Raw genomic sequence first — 8,954 nt, 5'->3', positions numbered from 1 at the left:
CAAGTGCAGGTCCACAAAAATTGGATCTCGTCACATCTACCTAATCATAGTCATGGATATATAACTCTGTGCCTATAGTGTCTGTGCCTTAGTGTAGTTCTGACTTCCCTCAGAATACGATCGTGTGTTTACCAAAACATCTAACAATTAATTCAAATCAATTGCCATGGATACCTCTGGCCGATCATTTGCATGTGCCTTCCAAGCAGACTCATTTTGCTGCATATGTGGTAAGTACATGATGATCAACGAAATAAAAATCGCTTTTACCGAAACTCTCCAAAAACAGTATGAAGAAAACTTTAAAATCAAACCCGAAAGTTTTGTTGAAGAGTGGGCATGTCAAATGTATGTCAAATGTGTAGATTGAATTTAACAGCATATGATTACGATGAAAAGTAAGTCACTCTAATCGACAAACTATTAACTTTACCCAAAATACTAAACATTATTTTTTTCTTACAATTTTTTTTAGAAAACAATTTAACTTTGGTAGTCCAATGATGTGGAAAAATACAGATATTCACGGCACCGAATGTTTCTTTTGTTCAGTAAAGAAAACTGGAATTGGGAAACACATGAAAATAGTTTACCCGAAACAATCTGGTTTCGGCTTTACCCTTCCTGCTCGTCCTTCCGAGGAAATACCGCCCCTAAAACGCAAAAAAGGAGAGGTATCTTCCTCGTCGAATGGAACAACGGATTCAAGCAATAACTATTCAGGAGAATGGAAATTTTGCAATCCTTTTTCACAGGAACAATTGAACGATTTGGTGAGGATCCTGGATCTTCCTAAAAATAAATCCGAGCTGCTTGGATCTTTTTTAAAGGATGCCCGTTTATTGAAGGAAGATGTCAAAATAACTCATTTCCGGACGCGTCATTTGGTTCACGCACAATTTTATATGACAAAGGATGACATGTGCGTTTGCCACGACATTTTCGGACTCTTCAAGCAACTTGGTGAAGCGTACGACCCAAAAGATTGGAGGTTATTTGTTGACAGCAGTAAGGAAAGTTTAAAGGCTGTTTTGCTACATAATGGAAACCAAAAGCCGTCTGTTCCCATCGCCCATGCTGTTAATATGAAGGAAACATATCAAACAATGGCTAAGTTGTTTGTAAACATAAAATATAAAGAACACCAGTGGAAGGTCGCGTGTGACTTGAAGGTTGTAGCCATGTTAACGGGATTGCAAGGTGGTTACACAAAACACTGCTGCTTCCTGTGCCTATGGAATAGTAGAGCTAGGGAACAGAATTACTCAACAAAACTCTGGCCAAAACGGGAGGAACATACTTTGGAAAATTACAATGTAAAGAATGCAGCTCTTGTGAAGTTTGAAGACGTTATTTTACCACCATTACACATTAAGCTGGGACTAATCAAAAATTTTGTTAAAGCACTGGATAAGGAAGGTGAATCGACGAATTACCTAAAAACTGTTTTTCCACGTCTGTCGCTGGCAAAAGTGAAAGAAGGAGTATTTGATGGACCCCAAATTCGATAACTACTAAAAGATGATGGATTTGAAAATATTTTATCTACGAATGAAAAAGCAGCTTGGAACTAATTCCGAATGGTAGTAGCAAATTTTCTTGGCAACAGCAAGAGTGATGGTTACGTTAATATCGTTCAAGACTTAATTGAGAATTATGAAAAAATTGGAGCCAACATGTCACTAAAAATCCATTTCCTACACTCCCACTTGGACTTTTTTCCGACAAACCTAGGGGACGTTAGTGATGAACACGGAGAGAGATTTCACCAACAATTAAAGGCTACGGAACAACATTGTCAAGGTGTTTGGAATGAAAACATGATGGGCGACTATGTGTGGACTCTCATAAGGGAATCTGATTGGAGTGACAAAGGAAGACAGCCAGAAAACTTAAATTATTTTATGAACAGTAACAAGCAGTAGAACTTAACACCAAATAAAAAGTTTGTATATCCTTAGAATTGACTAAAAAGTCTAAAAATTACTGATTGTTGTATGGGTTAGGGAATGAAATTCTATATCTCAGGTATTTCTACTTTGGTTTCATTGAAATATGAATAGGTAGAAGCGACAAACGTCTAATTTGTGTAAAAATAAAGGTCAACATTCCGTTTTTTAGGTTTGGTTAACGAATTTTAGCTCCAATGTCTCTCCATAGATTTTAATAAGCGCTACCTTAAACGACGCCAAATTAATGCACCTCCCAAAAAAATAGAGGACAAAAACGGTTTTCCACATATAAATTTTCGACTTTAAAACTTAAAAGTCAACAAAGCAAACGAAAAAGGGTTGTCATTTGGTACCTGATCGCGTTCCTTTGTTCCCAATTGGCAGTTGGGCCACCTTCCAAAAGGTATTTTTTGTTAAATTTTTTCATTTTTTAGGTTTGGATAACGAACTTATATAAAATAGGGACACAGGATATTTTTTTTTTTTTTTTATTTTTATTTTTAAAATAAAAATAAATTAAAAAAAACCGCACAAAAACATTAATTTTGCATGTATTTATTGGTTTATTGATTGACAACCAGTAGAATCTTTAAAACAGGTTTGAAAGCAGGTTGTTGGCTAGCGGCTTTTTCAGTGATAAAATTTTTTTAAAAAAAAAAAGGTTTGTTAAAAAAAAAAAATTTGTGTAATTAAAAAAAAAAATAAAAAGGGAAAAAAAAAACAAAAAAGATAGCGAAAGGGTACAAGACGGTGCGGGATTGAATAGCCCGATTCCAGACGATGTGCATGGTTGCTAGATCCAGATAATCAAAGGGCAGGCGGGCGATTGCCCGTGCCTAATGCGGGGAGCGACGCGGGAGTATGCGAAGGCGTAGAAAGAAAGGTGTGAGTTGAGCGAGGGACGGCGGCATAGGCTGCTGCCGGGGGCGTATATGTCATATGTATGTAGATGCAAAGTTAAGCAGTGGGCGTAGAAATGCCAACAAAATAGTATTTTCTCTGGCCACTGACTATGACTCTGATTATTTGGCTGGTACCAAACACAGGTATTGAATCTTTTGTTTTCAAACGACTAAGTGGGTTAGGAACATTGACGTCATTTAGAAAAACTCTTAGTTCTCTTTGTGAGTGGTTAAACAATCAAAAAACAACAAAATTCGAGCCGTTGCCGTATCATCAGCCCATCAAGCTACGAGTTCGGTTCACATTATGACAGTTGTTCAGCTGAACATTTTTGAGTGTGAACTGTGCTATAAACTTTAGAGTCACGGAGGTCGACTCTATTATGAATTTGTTTACCCGAACAATTGTCTGCGATGCTCTAAGTCCTGGATTTACAGAGCTCGACCATTTGGGTCTCGACGTCATGCCTCGAAACTAATGGCAAAGCCCTAGACAACTAAACACCAAGGTCAGTCAACGTCAGGATCCGCAAAACGTCCTAGAATTGTCTCATGGTAAATATTGGTTGTTCCAATATGTGGGGAGCTATCCTTCCTATATAAATCGCCACTTATATCTGAAAAGCTAGAATGCAACAGCAGTACAACTGGAACAATAAAATATCATCTAATTTCATCAGGGTCGAAATCCCATTAAAGCTTATCGTATTCAATCTAATAAAGTGGTCAGATTGTTTAAAGAATTTTATAATGTTAAGAGGATATAACCAAATTAATGGGTTCTGTATGGTGGTACGCAGTAAAGCTCAATTTAGTATATGGCTATAATTGTGATGAACCTACGGACCGGCTTTCCTCGGTATTTGCTGGTTAATTGCGAGCACCTAAATAATGCTTTGAACACTTAATAACTAGAGCAGTGGTTCCAAGAGAGGATTAGGTTGGGCGATAAAAGTTTTAAATATTTTGAGCTAACCATAATTAAATTGGAACATATACCTGAATGGTACATAGAAGCACCCAAAAAAATAAATCACGAAATGCTATAATCAATGTCAAAATGTTGATGATTTTTGTTTCAGTGGTGTTAGCATCGCTAGCATTAAAAAAGAAACACATTAATACCAGCTAACAATCGGCTCGAGAAAAATTAGCAATCCCTCAAGCTACGCAGGTGGACATGACAAGACAAACCTCAAAGTGAAAAAATCAAAAATTTTTACCAAAAATTCAACCCCTTTTCGTTTGCTTTGTTTCCAATTGGCAGTTGGGCCCGAACCTCCAAGGTATTTTTCCATATTTTAGGTTTGGTTAACGAATTTTAGCTCCAAAGTCTATAAATAGATTTTAATGAGCGATACCTTAAACGACGCCAAATTAACGCACCTATACACAAAAAAATAGAGGACACAAGATATAATTTTTTTTCGACACTTCCTGAGTTTTTAAAGTCAAAATTTCGTAAAAAATACCGCACAAAAATCATCATTTTTGCATTTCAATGCTTTATATTTCCCAGACGGTAAGCTGAAATCACAAAGTATTTGGGCTTAACTTCTAGCTGTTTTTATTACCTTTTCAAAATAGCAAAGTTCTTTACAACCAGACGTAAGATACTAGAGCTATGTGAAAAAAAAAAGCGCTACCTCTGAAAAAAGCTTAAAAAAAAAAACCAGTTTTCAAAAATTCTTCAAAAAAAAGTTCTGCCATAGAAAAAAAAAAAATATCATCAAACCATTTCTAAGCCCCAAATCTTTAAGAAAAAGTTCGTTTTGTTCCTTGAGGAAAAATCGTGTTGACTAGTGTTATCTGTGTTTTGCTGTTTAACAATTGAGTTAATAATAACTTTATATTTCGAACGCGTATCAGACGTGCGCAAGCAATTTGTTAGTGCTTTTATCCATTCCGCTTTGGATCATTGCTCTCTGCGCTCACTGGGCGTGCACTCCATCCGTTATATCGCCTATCAACACACGCTCTGGAGAGCATAAGTGCAAGCTCTCTTGCTCTCACTCTCACTGGACTTCGCCTGCATCTGCATCTTCTTGAATTGCTCTCTCGGTGTCTCTGTTTCGTGAGCTTCACCGTTTGTTTTCGTCACTTCGCTGGATCGTCTGCCGCTGCTGCTGATCGTCGCTCGCTCTGCTGCCTGCACTCTTATATCGCTTGCGCTCCCACTTTGCGTTTTTCTTCGAGCACAGTGATTCAACTACTGTCAAAAATGGTTCTTGTCTGCAGTGCAAAGAAATGCGAATTTGGAGGCAACATAGTCGGCGATTCATTCCTCTGCTGTTGGCTGTGCGACAATGTTGCCCATATAAAATGTGCTGGTGGGGGTAATTTTGGACGTCTACACGATCTCATCTCAAAACGCATGGGTCTGACTTGGTCATGTTTGGCCTGCCGTGAGATTGAGGCCGAAATGCGCACTTTTATGAGACAGACTCGTACTGGTTTTCAGGATGTCCGGAAGCAATTTATCGCTCTCAACGACAAGTTCCTGTCCCTGGAAACACAATTCCTTGGCCTCAAACTCTTGAGTGAATCTCCTAGACGGAAAATCCCTCATACTGATAACAACAACCTCTTGCAACCTATTGGAGTTGGAACGCCTGCCTCTCATCTACATACATCGGAATTCTTTGCTACTCCGAGCGGTCATGCCTCGCCGTTAGTCAATCCGCCTTCAGTCGCTCCGGTGTTTCTCACACCGAATAGCAATGAAGCAGTTACTACGTCCATCATTGTCGGCTCCGCTGTGATTGCTCCCAGCGTGGACGTGCTGACCGCTGATGATGTCCCCACCGTTCCTGTCACTGATCCTGTTCCTGCCGTTGCTACCGACGCTGCCATCGTTTCTGCCACGAGATCTCTTTTGGGAGTGGCTCCACCTTCTCTCTCTCGCTCGGGACTTCAACTAAGAGCAGTGGTACCTCGAAAGTCTATCTTTGTCTCCCGTCTTATACCGGAGGCTACAATAGAGGATGTCAAACAACATCTTTGCTCTAGACTTAACGCCCCGCTTAATGATATAATTGTGACCAAACTCGTTTTTAGACATAAGCGCAATATTTCCTCCTTTAAGATTGTTCTTCGCGATTCTTTACTATCCAGATCACTCGACCCGTCTATTTGGCCTGAGCATACAATTATGCATGAGTTCCTACATAAAGACTCTATCCAGAGTCCCAATATTACTGGCCCTGGTTGTTCAAAAAACTAAATAACCTTTTTATTATTCATTACCAGAACGTACGCAGTCTGTTAGGCAAATTGTGTCAAATACATACGAATAGTTCCTCTTTTGACTTTGACGCTGTCGCTTTAACTGAAACCTGGCTGAACTCCTCCGTCTATGATCATGAAATTTTCGTTCCAAAGTTTATCACATATAGATTGGACCGTCCATCTTTTGCTGGTGGGGTTCTGATTGCTGTGAAAACGGATTTCTCATCCGAGTTGTTCCCATTCAACAATATCTATGGCATTGAATTCATTGCAGTCAAAGTTTGTGTTGGATCGGTATCGATCTATTTGACTTGCTCTTACATTCCTCCCAAATCAGATGCTGAGGTTTACTCTTATCACCTTTCTGCAATTCAGACTATTGTATCTACTTTAGGTTGCAACGATCATATTATTGTCATGGGTGATTTTAACTTACCACTTCTTTCTTGGCTGCCTAGTGACGAGTCTAACCTGTTGCTACCAAATTACCACAACGATTTTATTGACGGGCTTACCGATGTCTCCCTAGTTCAAATTAATTCCATACGAAATAGTAGGGATAGACTACTTGACCTTATGTTTGTTTGTGATGCTGCTCTTGCTACGGTCTCCAGAGTAAGTCCAGTATCACTTCCTGAAGACCCCTACCATCCAACTTTAGCCATATCCCTTGAGTGTGTCCGATCCAGTTGCGCTGCCAATCCCATGGCACCCACCCGCATACAGTGTTTTCGGAAAACTAATTTTGCTGAGCTAAATCTTCACCTCTCGCACATTGACTGGTCTTTTCTCCACGTGTTCCCGAACATTGACGAAACAGTCAACTCGTTCTATGAAACTATTAACGACGCCCTTAATATATATGTTCCTGTCATCAAATCTTTGTCGTCAAAACCTCCTTGGTTCTCCAAGAATTTGTCTTATTTAAAGAATAGAAAAACTAGGCTCTATAAAAAGTATCAGAATACTGGATCTATGATTGTTTTCGCCCAATATTCCTCCGCTCGTTCTCAATTCCTCACTGTTAATAGTCTTTGTTATAATCAATACCTTTCCCGATGTAGTAAACATTTTCGTAGTGATCCAAAAAAATTCTATTCGTTCGTTAATTCTAAACGTAAGTCCAATGCATTTCCTCCATCCCTCCATTATCAAAACAAATCTGAATCTTCTGCTGCTGGTATTGCAAATTTATTTGCCACCTTCTTCCAATCAACGTACTCGTCACATATCTACCATGCATCTACTCCGTATCCCTACCATTTACCTTATGCCAACAGCATTTTTCTGCCTTTCTTTGAGGAAAGTGATGTTCTAGAAGCTTTGTCAACGATTGACATATCATTCTCGGCGGGACCAGACAAGGTACCAAGTTGTATTTTAAAACACTGTGCCCAGTCCTTATGCAAACCGTTGACATATCTTTTCAACCTATCATTGGAACGGTCCTGTCTTCCAGTGATTTGGAACGAATCCTATATCATTCCGCTTCACAAAAAGGGTTCAAGATCTCACATTGAGAACTACCGAGGTATTGCTAAGCTTTCCGCCATTCCAAAGCTGCTTGAGTTCCTTATTACCAGGCAATTGCAACACCTATGCAGGAGTCTGATATCTCCATCGCAACACGGATTTTTTAAACATCGATCAACATTGACAAACCTTCTCGAGTTCTCTTCTGCAATTAACCGAGGATTTCAAAGCTCCCTGCAAACAGACGTAATTTTCACGGATTTTAGCAAGGCTTTCGACTCCGTGAACCATTCTCTTCTCATTCACAAGCTTTCTTTAATTGGTTTCCCCACTAATCTTCTAAACTGGATTTCGTCATATCTTTCTAACCGCACACAACGTGTTTTGTTTACTAATGTGTTGTCGAATGTCGTTAATGTTACATCAGGAGTGCCACAAGGTAGTCATTTAGGTCCACTTCTGTTTATTTTATTTGTGAATGACCTTCCTCAAGTTATAACATACTCCTCTACTCTAATGTACGCTGACGATGTTAAAATCTATCTCTCCTACTCTGATTGGTACCTGCACAAACGCCTTCAACTCGACCTAAACGAGTTGCAAATTTGGTGTTCAACAAATCTCCTTTTTCTGAACCTTTCTAAATGCAAACTTATGACTTTTTACCGTCGCACTCCACACTTTGTCTCGTACGCTCTAGGAATTCATGCCCTCGAACGAATTTCGAGTTCTAATGACCTTGGAGTTCTTTTCGATCATAGACTGTGTTTTAATAGCCATATAGCTGCAACTGTAAATAAAGCTAAGGGTGTTCTAGCGTTTATAAAGCGTTGGTCCAAGGAGTTCGATGACCCGTATGTCACCAAAACACTGTACGTCTCCTTGGCCACGTCCGATTCTGGAATATTGTTCTTGTGTGTGGAGTCCACAGTACAAGGAGCAACAGTCCATTCTCGAGTCGGTCCAAAAACAATTTTTAATTTTTGCTTTACGTAATTTTAACTGGGACTCGGATAGAATCTTGCCACCTTATCAATCGAGGCTACATCTTTTAGACCTCCCTTCTTTGCGCCATCGCAGAATTTGTAACGGCGTTATATTTGTACACAAGCTCCTAGTTGGGCTTGTTGATTCAGAAGCACTTCTTGGCCTGCTTGATTTTTCTGTTCCCCTTAGACCTACCCGTACCTTTCGTCCGTTTCGTTTACCCTTCTGTAGGTCTAATTACGCTCAACACGACCCTTTTCGAATCTTATGCTCTAATTATAATAATCTTTATCACACCCTATCCCCTGAATTATCCCTTAAAATTATAGCCAGTAAGATATACCTGTCCTTACAATCCACTAATTTTTAATTATTTCCTATATCCACTTTTTTTCCCCTTTAATTTTAATCA

This window comes from Drosophila obscura, unplaced genomic scaffold (genome assembly GCF_018151105.1).
Source record: "Drosophila obscura isolate BZ-5 IFL unplaced genomic scaffold, ASM1815110v1 contig_75, whole genome shotgun sequence".
In the NCBI taxonomy this organism is placed as follows: domain Eukaryota; kingdom Metazoa; phylum Arthropoda; class Insecta; order Diptera; family Drosophilidae; genus Drosophila; species Drosophila obscura.
This window is presented reverse-complemented; position numbering follows the sequence as displayed.